This window comes from Heptranchias perlo, chromosome 29, assembly GCF_035084215.1.
Source record: "Heptranchias perlo isolate sHepPer1 chromosome 29, sHepPer1.hap1, whole genome shotgun sequence".
Classification (NCBI taxonomy): Eukaryota; Metazoa; Chordata; class Chondrichthyes; order Hexanchiformes; family Hexanchidae; genus Heptranchias; species Heptranchias perlo.
In genome coordinates this window covers 35,306,647-35,318,830 of record NC_090353.1, presented here as the reverse complement: position 1 = coordinate 35,318,830, position 12,184 = coordinate 35,306,647, and the positions used below count along the sequence as shown (strand labels likewise).

The 12,184-nt window shown below is 47.5% G+C and overlaps 1 protein-coding gene across 9 annotated transcripts in view; it reads left to right on the top strand.

Moving 5' to 3' along the window:
• The first annotated feature begins 188 nt into the window (after nucleotides 1–188).
• The window catches only part of slc25a42 (solute carrier family 25 member 42), a 49,581-nt gene continuing 37,585 nt past the window's right edge, over nucleotides 189–12,184 (top strand). Inside the window, exons 1-2 of one of the 9 annotated variants that reach the window (XM_067968501.1) lie at nucleotides 2,400–2,754; nucleotides 6,009–6,160. The gene's annotated coding sequence lies outside the window, so the exon portion shown is untranslated. Of the gene's footprint in view, nucleotides 234–2,399; nucleotides 2,755–4,750; nucleotides 4,838–4,880; nucleotides 4,902–4,930; nucleotides 4,951–6,008; nucleotides 6,161–12,184 lie in introns of those variants that run through there. The other 8 variants (XM_067968502.1, XM_067968505.1, XM_067968498.1 and 5 more) reach the window with 8 other exon arrangements.

Below are 12,184 nucleotides of genomic sequence, written 5' to 3'. Positions count from 1 at the left end.
CGTGTCTCACAGAAAGAGTCAGTGCCCCCCCCCCCCCCCGGGGAAAAGGGGAGAAATAAAGATTTTGAAGCAAAGAACAGGTTTGGCACTGCAGAAGCCCCGCCCACCTTCGCGTTGATTGACATGTGGCAGGCACCGCCCCCTCGCTGTGATTGGTCACGTCAGCCGTCAATCAGAAAACGTCATTGAACAATCCTCGTCTACAACGGCGGGCTTCAGGGGCTGAGGGAAAAGTGAGTGAATTTTTCTTTTTTATCAGGGCCGAGGCCGAGGGGTTTTCGATACCTCCTCCCCCCGCTATAAACACTTTCCCCTCGGTGTAAACCCTCGCTATTTTCGCTTCGCAAAAACATGACTTAAAAAGTAGCTCCCCGTGCCTCAGCGATGTCCCGCCTCCTTCATATCCTGATTGGTTTATCTAATGTTTACATCGCGTACGTAACTCGCATGGCGCACAATGATTGGTTTATGACCGCGTCGATCATGCGGCTGCTCACCCAATAGCACGCTGTGATCTAATCGAGGCATCTGATTGGTGTAGATTCACGGCACTCGCATTGTGACGCTCCGACCAATCAAACGCCCCGCGGTTCTAGCGCCTTTCTGATTGGATGCTTGCCACGTCAGTTATCTGAACGCCTCTCTCCGGAGACCAATCGGGTGGTTGGCCAATGACGATGGGAACGAGGCGGGTGCTTCCGGTGCTGCGAGCATCAGGTTGTTCCCATCGAGGCGCGAGCTGTTGGCGGAGCCGAGATTCCGCGCGTGGCTCAGCGACAGGCCGGTCCTCCAGTATCCCACAATCCCCCCTACCCCGCCTCCAACTTTAAAGTCAGTCAAGAGCGCGGCGGGACAGGCCGAGAAGGACAAGGGGGGAAAACCCGGGAAAGACAGGGTGAAGGGGGACTGGGGGAAGACCTGTGGCAAGTGGGACTGAGGGAGGGGCAGAGTGAGGGGGAACTGACTGACTGAGGGAGGGGCGGAGTGAGGGGGAACTGACTGACTGAGGGAGGGGCGGAGTGAGGGGGAACTGACTGACTGAGGGAGGGGCGGAGTGAGTGAGGGGGGACTGAGGGAGGGGCGGAGTGAGTGAGGGGGGACTGAGGGAGGGGCGGAGTGAGTGAGGGGGGACTGAGGGAGGGGCGGAGTGAGGGAGGGGCGGAGTGAGGGAGGGGGGACTGAGTGAGGGAGGGAGGGGTGGAGTGAGGGAGGGGTGGAGTGAGGGAGGGGTGGAGTGAGTGAGGGGGAACTGAGGGAGGGGTGGAGTGAGTGAGGGGGAACTGAGGGAGGGGTGGAGTGAGTGAGGGGGAACTGAGGGAGGGGTGGAGTGAGTGAGGGGGAACTGAGGGAGGGGTGGAGTGAGTGAGGGGGAACTGAGGGAGGGGTGGAGTGAGTGAGGGGGAACTGAGGGAGGGGTGGAGTGAGTGAGGGGGAACTGAGGGAGGGGTGGAGTGAGTGAGGGGGAACTGAGGGAGGGGTGGAGTGAGTGAGGGGGAACTGAGGGAGGGGTGGAGTGAGTGAGGGGGAACTGAGGGAGGGGTGGAGTGAGTGAGGGGGAACTGAGGGAGGGGTGGAGTGAGTGAGGGGGAACTGAGGGAGGGGTGGAGTGAGTGAGGGGGAACTGAGGGAGGGGTGGAGTGAGTGAGGGGGAACTGAGGGAGGGGTGGAGTGAGTGAGGGGGAACTGAGGGAGGGGTGGAGTGAGTGAGGGGGAACTGAGGGAGGGGTGGAGTGAGTGAGGGGGAACTGAGGGAGGGGTGGAGTGAGTGAGGGGGAACTGAGGGAGGGGTGGAGTGAGTGAGGGGGAACTGAGGGAGGGGTGGAGTGAGTGAGGGGGAACTGAGGGAGGGGTGGAGTGAGTGAGGGGGAACTGAGGGAGGGGTGGAGTGAGTGAGGGGGAACTGAGGGAGGGGTGGAGTGAGTGAGGGGGAACTGAGGGAGGGGTGGAGTGAGTGGGGGGGAACTGAGGGAGGGGTGGAGTGAGTGGGGGGGAACTGAGGGAGGGGTGGAGTGAGTGGGGGGGAACTGAGGGAGGGGTGGAGTGAGTGGGGGGGAACTGAGGGAGGGGTGGAGTGAGTGGGGGGGAACTGAGGGAGGGGTGGAGTGGGGGGGAACTGAGGGAGGGGTGGAGTGGGGGGGAACTGAGGGAAGGACTGAGGGAGGGGTGGAGTGGGGGGGGAACTGAGGGAAGGACTGAGGGAGGGGTGGAGTGGGGGGGAACTGAGGGAAGGACTGAGGGAGGGGTGGAGTGGGGGGGAACTGAGGGAGGGGTGGGGGCAAGTGAGGGAAGAACTGAGGGAGGGGCAAGTGAGGGAAGAACTGTGGGAAGAACGGAGGGAGGGGGACTGAGGGAGAGGCAGGCCTAGGCTTAGGGGATCCTGGAGCAGTATAGACTGAGGGTAGGGTAGGGTGGGGTGGGCCAGGGAGAGAAGGACCTAGGGCAGCTCATACTGAGGAAGTGACAGACAAGGGCAGGCCACACTGTTGGAGGGAGGAACAGGGTAGGGCAAAGTGAGAGGGGTCTGGGGCAGGCGCGAGTGTGAAGGCAGGTTGGTGTGGCAGGGCCAGGTAGAGCAGAGAATAGTGGGGGTGAGGGATAACCCAAGGCCGAGGGAGTTGGAGTGTGATAATCAGGATGGTAGACTGAGCCAGGATAGCTGAGATATACCTGGTTAAAACTGACGGGGACAAACTGGGCCGAACAAGGACAGCAGAAAGACTGGTTTGCAATTATCCAGAGGCCACTTGGACTAAGGTAAGATGCAGTGAAAGTATGTCGACTGGGTCGTCCAGTGTAACTGTTAATAATGTCAAACTGTATTTGCTGGGTTTAGTTTGGTGTGCAACAGTTTAAATAAATACATGCAGTGAATAGGAAATAATGTTAGTCTCGTAAAGAGGGCTGTCGGCATCTGTGGAGAGAAAAGAGAGGTGAATGTTTTTGGTTGAGACCTTTATTCAGAACTGCTAACTGGCCTTTAATTAATGAATTAAACCTTTTCTCTTTCCAGATGCTGACAGACCTGCTGTAAGCTCTCACCATTTTCTGTTTTTAATTTTTTGGATTTCTGCAGTGTTTTTTTCGTCCTTTCTATCTTAAGCAAGTGGACCTGTCTGATTAGAATATCTCCCAGTATATTGGTGTTTTCACAAGCAGCACCTGTCTTGTTGCTGCAATTCTAATATGTGCCATGACAGTTTTGGGAATGGTTTGTGACACTTGAGGAACAATAACCTGCTTTTTGAAGATTTTGGTTTCATTTCAAGGGAAGTGTGCGCAACAGAATCTGAAAATACTGGAAATACAGGCCTGTCAACATCTGAAAGATGATTTGTTTATCTGGAATTCTGTTTGGATTTGTTAAACCTTTTCAGATGCTTTGTATTTCCAGTATTTTGTTTTTATTTTCAAATTTGTAGCTTTTTGTTCATAATGTAGCAATTATGTGCCTTTTTTAGAAGAAAACGCAATGTGTGCTTTATTTCTGATTACTTCCTTTCTTCTGAGTTTCTTGGTGCAAAAGGTTCTGTCGTGACATTAGATAGAATGCAGACATCCTGTCTTTCTGACAAAAGGTTTTAATGACATAATTACCAGACTGCAGAGCAAACTATTTTAACTTTGCTTTGATTATCTGTAGGCTCTTGGCTTAATGCGCCCTTTCTGAGTTATAAAGTTTTTCCCATTCCTGAGGTAAGCTTATTGTTAATTCTGTTGCGGATTGTGCGTTGCTCCAAAGCAATTTTGGCTTCACTGTAATGCAAGGTATATAGTGTAACTCCACACAGACTGATACCAGTTCGGGTTTCCCCTTCCAATGTGAAGCCAACTCAAGGAGCTTTTCTACCACTTTGGCTCCATAAAGTTCTACAATGTAGCTGTATCCAGAGCAAAACAAGCTGTTTACACTTTTTTAAAAAAAGTTCCCAGATGATTTGCTGGACCACCTTAAACTTTTGAATGTCAGTAAACAGACTTCTGTTTTACTGGCATTAAAAGTATCAGGATATAGACACTGATCAGAGCACAGGTTTAAGTAGGTGTGTATAGTATTCTGCATTCTAGATTACAGTACAGTGCCGATTTGGCAGTATAGTAGAAGCTGTTTAATCAGACTGTGGTTCAAGTCCCACTCCAGAGACTTAAGCACATAATCTGGGCTGACATTCCCAGTGCCAGTGCTGAGAGAGTGCTGCACTGTCGGACGTGCCATCTTTTGGATGAGACGTTAAACCGAGGCCCCGTTTGCCCCCTCAGGCGGATGTAAAAGATCCCGCTGCACTATTTCGAAGAGGAGCTCTCCCCGGTGTCCTGGCCAATATTTATCCCTTAACCAACAACGCTGAAACAGATTATCTGGTTATTATCACATTGCTGTTTGTGGGGAGCTTGCTATGCATGAATTGGCTGATGCGTTTCCTACATTACAACAGTGACTACACTTCAAAAAAAAACTTTATTGGCTGTAAAGCATTTTGGGATGTCCCAAAGTTGTGAAAGGTACTATATAAATGCAAGTTCTTTTTCTTTAGAGTATGTGCTATCGAGGGTAACTTGTTTGACTTCTTAACAAGAGACAATTCATACATGTTTATAGTACATTGAAGGCTGTGTTGAAACAGATGGTGAGGGGGTGAGGTGTGTAGCATTAGAAATGTATTAATTAGTGCTTCCCTCCCTAGCGATAAGGTGGGGTGGGAGGAGAGTTGGCTTGTGACAGTCTGTCATAATTTTAAAATGCTTAACACGAGGCTGGCAGCTACAAAGTATGCGAGGCTGCTGGAGCATGATTAGAAAATCAGCAACAGAACTGTGACTGGGAGTGTCGAGCAGTACAGTGAGTGCATTTTAACACGAGTGTTTGCTCCCTTTGCAGGGCCTCTATAAAAGGATCATCTTGTGTAGGTTTTTGTTACACTACATGTACCTGTATCTATGTGCACGTTAATAGTAAGTGTACTTTAATCCGTATTTTATGGGCAGATTAGTGACTCGGCTATGGTTCTGCTGTCTGGGGATTCTGCCACTTGTGTATGGGGCTTAATTTTTGTGATGCTTGGATTTGTTTGAGAATAGATTTATTGGGGGTGGTTTGTTGAGACTTGGAAGTACTAGTGGTGAGTGCTGGAAAGTGAACAGATGAAGGTTTGGGCGGTTGCAGATCTGACTTTTGCCCAGTTGTTGCTCTTTGTGGGATCTTGCTGTGCCCAAGATGGCTGCTGTGTTTCCTACATTACAACAGTGTCTACATTTCAAAAACACTTCCTTGGCTGTAAAGTGCTTTGGAACGTCCTAAGGTTGTGAAAGGTGTTGTTTAAATGCAAGTCTTTCTTTATCTAATTTACAATAAGTACTGTCAAACCCTGAGTGGATTTGTAGGCTTACACAGGAGGGGGAGAAAGTCTTGCCTGGGTGTTCACTGATGCCTCCTGACAGCTGGTTACAAGAGTCATTGATGATGACTCAGGAGTATGGTGTACGCTTGGCCTCAGTTGAAGGGGAGTCTGGCCAGCAGATGAAGATGAAAATTACTGGAATTACATACCTAAAACAATGCCATTTTAAAAAAAAATATTGATAAGCTACACTGTGCCTATGGATGTGTGTCTGTCCATAAATCCCCTGTGGAACTACTGAGGGCTTGACAGTACTTATTGTAAATCTCTGATCGCTCTCTGACCAATCTTACTCGCTGTATTGGGCTGAGCGGGTGTGACTGCCTTTTTGTTGAATTGACATTTTTCGGAATGACATATGTCCAAGCCGAGATGGTGTGTGACTTGGCGCGATGGTGTTCCCACAAACCTGCTGCCCTTGTTTCCCACATCCTGAGAAATTTTTAAAATAAAAAGCGTAAGACTTGACCCCAGTTCCAAGTTCTGGGCTACCATTCAGCCCCTCTTTCCTCCAGTCATACCTTTGGCCAAGTATGCTGGTGCCCAAATATTTTCGGACTTGGTGTTATCTGTGGCATTACAGTGCCAATCCTTGTTCTCTTTATCTCGAAGGGTGTTGAACTTTCTACGGGAGCAACGGCACTAGAATGCTGCTGTTGATGTCATTGCCACAGCTGTACGGTTGAAAGGAACAAACTCCACATCACACGGTCATTGTGAGCAGAGCATTTTCATTATTATGATGTGGATTCTGCATTTATCTGGTAAGGCCATTCGATGAATGGTGTTCTGGATACACAGCACTGTTGGATTACAACAGGAGCTCTTGTTGAGAAACTCTTGTCCAAGTTTGGGATGTAACATCTTCACTATTCTGTGCGGTGCATTATCGACAGGGTAATTCATTTTGGCATTTTACCAAGTGCAGTGCCAGCTGCTGCCTGAATGTTGTTGTTCTTGCGATGTGGGCAACGCTAGCAAGGCTGCATTTATTGCTTATCCTTAGTTGTCCTGCAAAGGTGTTAATGGGGCTTCTCCTTGAAACGCTGCAGTCCTTGTGCTGATGGTGTTCTCAACGTTGTCAGCCGTGGCTCAGTGGGTAGCGCGCTCGCCTCTCGAGTCAGAAAGTTGTGGGTTCAAGCCCCACTCCAGGGACTTGAGCACATAATCCAGGCTGACACTCCAGTGCAGTACTGAGGGAATGCTGCACTGTCGTTTGGGACGTTAAACCGAGGTCCCCTCAGGAGAACGTAAAAGATCCCACAGCATTATTTGAAGAAGAGCAGGGGAGTTCTCCCGAGTGTCCTGGCCAATTTTTATCCCTTAACCAATGCCACTAAAAAAAAGATTATCTGTTCATTATTATATTGCTGTTTGTGGGACCTTGCTGTGCGCAAATTGGCTGCCATGTTTCCTACGTTACAACAGTGACTACATTTCAAAAGTACTTCATTGGCTGTAAAGCACTTTGGGGCATCCTGAGGCCATGGAAGGTGCTATATAAATGCAAGTCTTTTCCTTATGCTGTTACATAGCAAAGGACTCGATGCCTGCCTCTGATCGGCAGTTCCTCCCCGAAGCATTAAAAAGAGTGAATGAGAGGTGGCAGCATATGTGGAAGTGATATTTAGGATTATGCAACAGTTCAGTCGAGCACTCTTAACTTGAGTACTCCAGAACAGTACTGAGGAGGTGTTGCATTGTCAGAGATGCCCTCTTTACGATGAGATGCTAAACCAAAATCCTATCGGTTTGTTCACGTTGATTTGAAAGAACGCATGACACTATTCAAAGAAGAGCGGGGAGTTCTCCTGATGCCCATTCAACCAACAAATTAAAAAAACAAATTAACTGGTCATTCATCGCAATTGCTGTAACCAAATTGGTTGCTAAGTTTGCCTACCTAAGTGACTGCAATTCATTAATAATTTTTAGTAATAAGTAATGCTTTGGGATTTGATAGGCACAATATAAATGCAACTTCCTTTCTCCCTTTCCTTTCTTCCTGATGTATCAGTACTTTCCTTGTTTTCATCTGAGATTCCAGCACTGGGCTTAGTGGCTCAAAGTCCGATAAACACAGCGTACAGTTTGATTTGTTCAAGTTTGCTATTTACACTATTGGCATGCCCTTTTCTCAATCTTCTTCCAATATTGCACAGCCCAGTTGGCTGTGCTTGTTTAGTAAAGATCATCAGATTTTGTTCAGAGTCCAGAAGTGCTATGTGTGACACATTGACTAGTTTATCAGAATGGGTTGAAACTTTGATCTCAAAAACAAGGGGCGGTACAGTTCTTAACCAGAGGCAGCATCAGGACTCGAGTTTATGGAGGGCATGTTTGTCGCTCAGCTGTTCAGACTAAGCGGGAACCATTTATTCTTTCCCACCTGCTAGTTTCTCTGGCCTGATGGATTAAGAGTTTGTTGTCTATTCCTCCTGATCGGTCTGGACCAGCCCGATCTGGAGGAATAGTCTGCTCTCTATTGGGCTGCGACTCGAGTACATTTCAAAACCTTATGCACTGTCGGAGGTGCAGTCTTTCAGATGAGACATTAAACGGACGCCCCGACTGCCCTCCCAGGTGGACAGAAAAGATCCCATGGCACTATTTTGAAGAAGACCAGAGGAGTTCTCCCCGGTGTCCTGAACAATATTTATCCCTCAATCACCATCACTAAAACAGATTATCTGGTCATTATCTCATTGCTGTTTGTGGGACCTTGCTGTGCGCAAATTGGCTGCCTCATTTCCTACATTACAGCAGTGACTACACTTCAAAAGTACTTCATTGGCTGTAATGGGCTTTGGGACATCCTGAGGTTGTGACAGGCGCTTTATAAATGCAAGTTCTTGCTTTCCTATTGCAACTCCTGCCTTCGTATATATTGTGGGTTCCAATTTAAGAGTTATTGTAATGGTGGTGCATCCCATCTCCTTTGCTCTGAAATTGGAATGCTAAATGCTAGCTTAAAGCCTGGTTGTGCTGGCTGACACCAGCATTTTGTCTTAGCCATACGTTTTGGTGCCTGATGCTGAGTCATTTTCTCCTCTGAGTATCTCCTTTACCATATGATTGAAGGAGCTAATCAAGTCACTGGAGCATTAATGCAGGGCTTGCAAGCTTTTTGCTTTTGTGGATCCCATCAGTGCGTACTCTGCAGCCTCCTGTGCCACATATAAAGTTTAAATCCATGTTCCCGTAATTTTGCATTTATCTCGTATTGCTGATACTAACAGATCCTGGTGTTCTGATTTAAGATTTATGCATCCATGAGGCGGCAGTGCTAAGAACAGCTCCTTCCCGAACCTTTGATTTCACAAAGTTCTTATAAACTGGTGAGCAAGCAATAAAAGCGCAAATAGAACTAATTTCCCTGTGCTCGCTGACCTACATTGGCTCCTGGTTCACCAGCGCCTTGATTTAAAAATTCTCATCCTTGTGTTCAAATCCCTCCATGGCCATGCCCCTCCCTATCTCTGTAACCTCTGCGTTCCTACAACTCTGGCCTCTTGTGGATCCCCACTTCCTGCGCCCCCATCTGTGGCCATGCCTTCAGCCGTCTAGGCCCATAGCTCTGAAATTCCCTCTCTGAACCTCTCCGCCTCGCCACCTCCTTTAAAACTGCTTAAAACCTATCTCTTTGACTAAGCATTTGGTCACCTGTCCTAATATTGCCTGGTCCTAATATTGGCTTGGTCTGCATTCTTTGTCTGATTTCGCTCCTGTGAAGCCCCTTTGGGACGTTTCACTACATTAAAGGCGCTATACAAATGCGAGCTGCTGTCGTTGAGCTTTGGAGACCACAGTGGCCCACAGGCACAGTTTGGATGCCCCTGTGCTGATAGTCATATTGTGGAGTTAATTGCACGAGTTCTCCCCAGTGTCCTGGGCCAATATTTATCCCCCGAGCAATATCTCTTAAATAGTTGATCTGATCATTTATCTCACTGCTGTTTGTGGGACCTTGCTGTGTGGAAATTGGCTGCTGCATTTCCTACATTACAACAGTGACTCCACTTCAAAAATTACTTAATTGGCTGTAAAGCGGTTTGGGACATCCTGAGGCTGTGAGAAGCACTATATAAATGCAAGTTCATTCTTTTCTTTGCGTGAACTCTATCCCATTCGGTCTCGTTTAACTTTCCCCAATCTTCTAAAATAATCGATTTTCATCAACTTCTTTAAATTCGGATTAACTAAATTTCCAAGGATTTGACTTCTATAAAGGAGGTCCCTCGGACCTGTTTTCTTGAGCAGGACCCACGGAGAGGGAGGACCTACAACTTAGATGGTGAACTTATAAAGGTATGTATGATGGTTTACAGTATGGAAAAAGGAAATTACTGTAGCGTAAATTCTGAGTAGTACAAGGAGACATGGGTTCAAACTAGAAAAGAGCACATTTAAGGCAGACATCAGAAAGTCCTTCATGCAGATTGATGATGAACCAGCCCATGCCAACCTACAGCAGCAACTGGGCACCATCCAGTCTTGGGCTAAATTGCAGTTAACATTCTCACCCTCAATAGATTTTTGGATACTAAAGAAATCAAGGGATAGGGCGGGAAAGTAGAGTTGAGATAGACTATCATTCTTATTGAATGGTGGCGCAGGCTCGAGGGACCTAATGGCCTACTCCTGTTACTATTTCTTATGTCCTTATTCATACCACATAAGTGCCAGACAAGGACCATCTCCATAAGAAAATAAAGCCTGGCCATCTTCTCTTTGCCCCCACCCCCCCACCCCTTCAACAGCATCACCATCAATGAGCCCCACACCAACAACATCCGGAAGGGGTCATTATTGGCCGGAAGCTTTACTGGACCAGTTGTATCAATGACGAGGCAGAGGCTCGCCACTTTACAATGAATGGCTCAGCTCCCAACCTCTCAAACCGTCTACAAGGCTCAAGTTAGGATTGTGGTGGAATACCCACTACCCGTCTGGATGGATGAAACTGTAACAATGTTTAGAAAGCTCGACAGCATCCAAAGCCAGCAGCCCTGCCTGTGGATTCAATATTCACCCACTCCGCCACCAGCACACTGGCTACATACAGTATGTACCATCTATAGGACACACTGCAGCTATTCACCAATCTTGTGTTGACAGCACCTCCCTTCCACATGACCTGCACCACCAAAAAGGACAAGAGCAGCAAGATCCTGGGAACGCCACCTCCAAGTTGCACACTATCCCGACTTGGACATATTCTGTTGATGGGTTGGTATCCTGGAATTCTCTATTTAACAGCATTGTGAGACCGCCATCAGCAGAGAGAAGGCCCACTATTACCTTCTCGGGACAGCTAGGGATGGCCAATAAATGTGGTCTTGCCAGTGCCGCCCTCATCCTGAGAAATAATATTAAATTACACTCCCACTACACTATTTCATTTTACATCAATGTTATGCTTAGTATAAATGCTGCCTATATCAAAACTTGGGGCTTTGCTGTGGAGTCAGGTCAGACTTTTACCAGGCTTGCATTCCCTTGAGTATAGAGAATTAAGGGGTGATCTGTTGGGGTGTTTAAGATGATTAAAGGATTTGATGGGGTTGATAGAGAGAAACTATTTCCACTGGTGGAGGAGCCTAGAACAAGGGGGCATCACCTTAAAATTAGAGTTAGGCCGTTCAGGGGTGATGTCAGGAAGCTCTTCACACAGAGAGTAGTGGAAACCTGGAACTTTTTTTTTCCCTTGAAAAGCTGTTGAGGCTGGGGGTCAATTGAAAATTTCAAAACTGAGATTGATAGATTTTTGTTAGGCAAGGGTTTTAAGGGTTATGGAACCAGGGCGAGTAAATGGAGCTAAGATACAAATGTATCTTGTGTAGGTCTCCCCTGTCCGTTCTTCCTACCTTCCCCCCCACTAGAGCTCACCCACCAGGTTAGAATTTTTATGAAACTTAGCTCCACCCGCAGTGTTGTGGTTGCAATACCATTCTGTTGTGGAAACCACCTTCCTAGCTTTTGGGAATGATGATAAGTCACATCCTGTATTTCTGCTGTTTCACTTCGTCACACCAAGGTACCTATGTAGCTTCAAGCGGAGTAACAACATGACACTGATGGGACTAATTTCCTGTGTCAGCTTGGCTCAGTTCGTACCGCTCTCACCCGAGTCAGAAGGTTGCAGCACAATTTGCAATCTTTGCTACGGAAGTTATTTAAGTCATTGCACTTGCAACTTTCAGGTAAGTCACAATATCCTAATATCTTAATTGATTTTTCCTGCGGTTTGTCAATCCCAATTCATGAAATCGGATATACTAGCTTCCACTTTAATCACTTGGTTGTCATTTGAGCTGGTTCTTTCTTTCATGCCCTTTGCTGTCTTCCACTCTCCATATGTCTTGTTTAATTTTGGCCATGTTGCCTTTCATTGCCTATTTAATTTCCCTCCCTCTTTTTCAATCTTCTGTCTCCCTGCTGTCCTGAGCTCACTGACATGTTGTGATATGACTGGGTCAGTGACGCTCCCCGCTGCCTTGCCTAGTGTTGTTCAGGGGTAAAATTGGGGGTGCATTTACACTATAACTCTAGCATTGGTGCATACCGGTTTTGCCGGAGGGGTAGTGTGAATGCATCCTGAGTCCAGAGTCGGGGCCCAACTTGCTGCTGAGTCCATTTGGGCCTTAATGCCTGTTTTGCACCACACAGGTTTGGCATTGGTGGAAAGATGAAACTGCTTCACTGCGCTGCTAAACTTGTAGTGTGAATGCACCCCATGAGACTCTTCACAGGGGGAGCTGTGTCTGCATCACACCAGCCTCAACGGT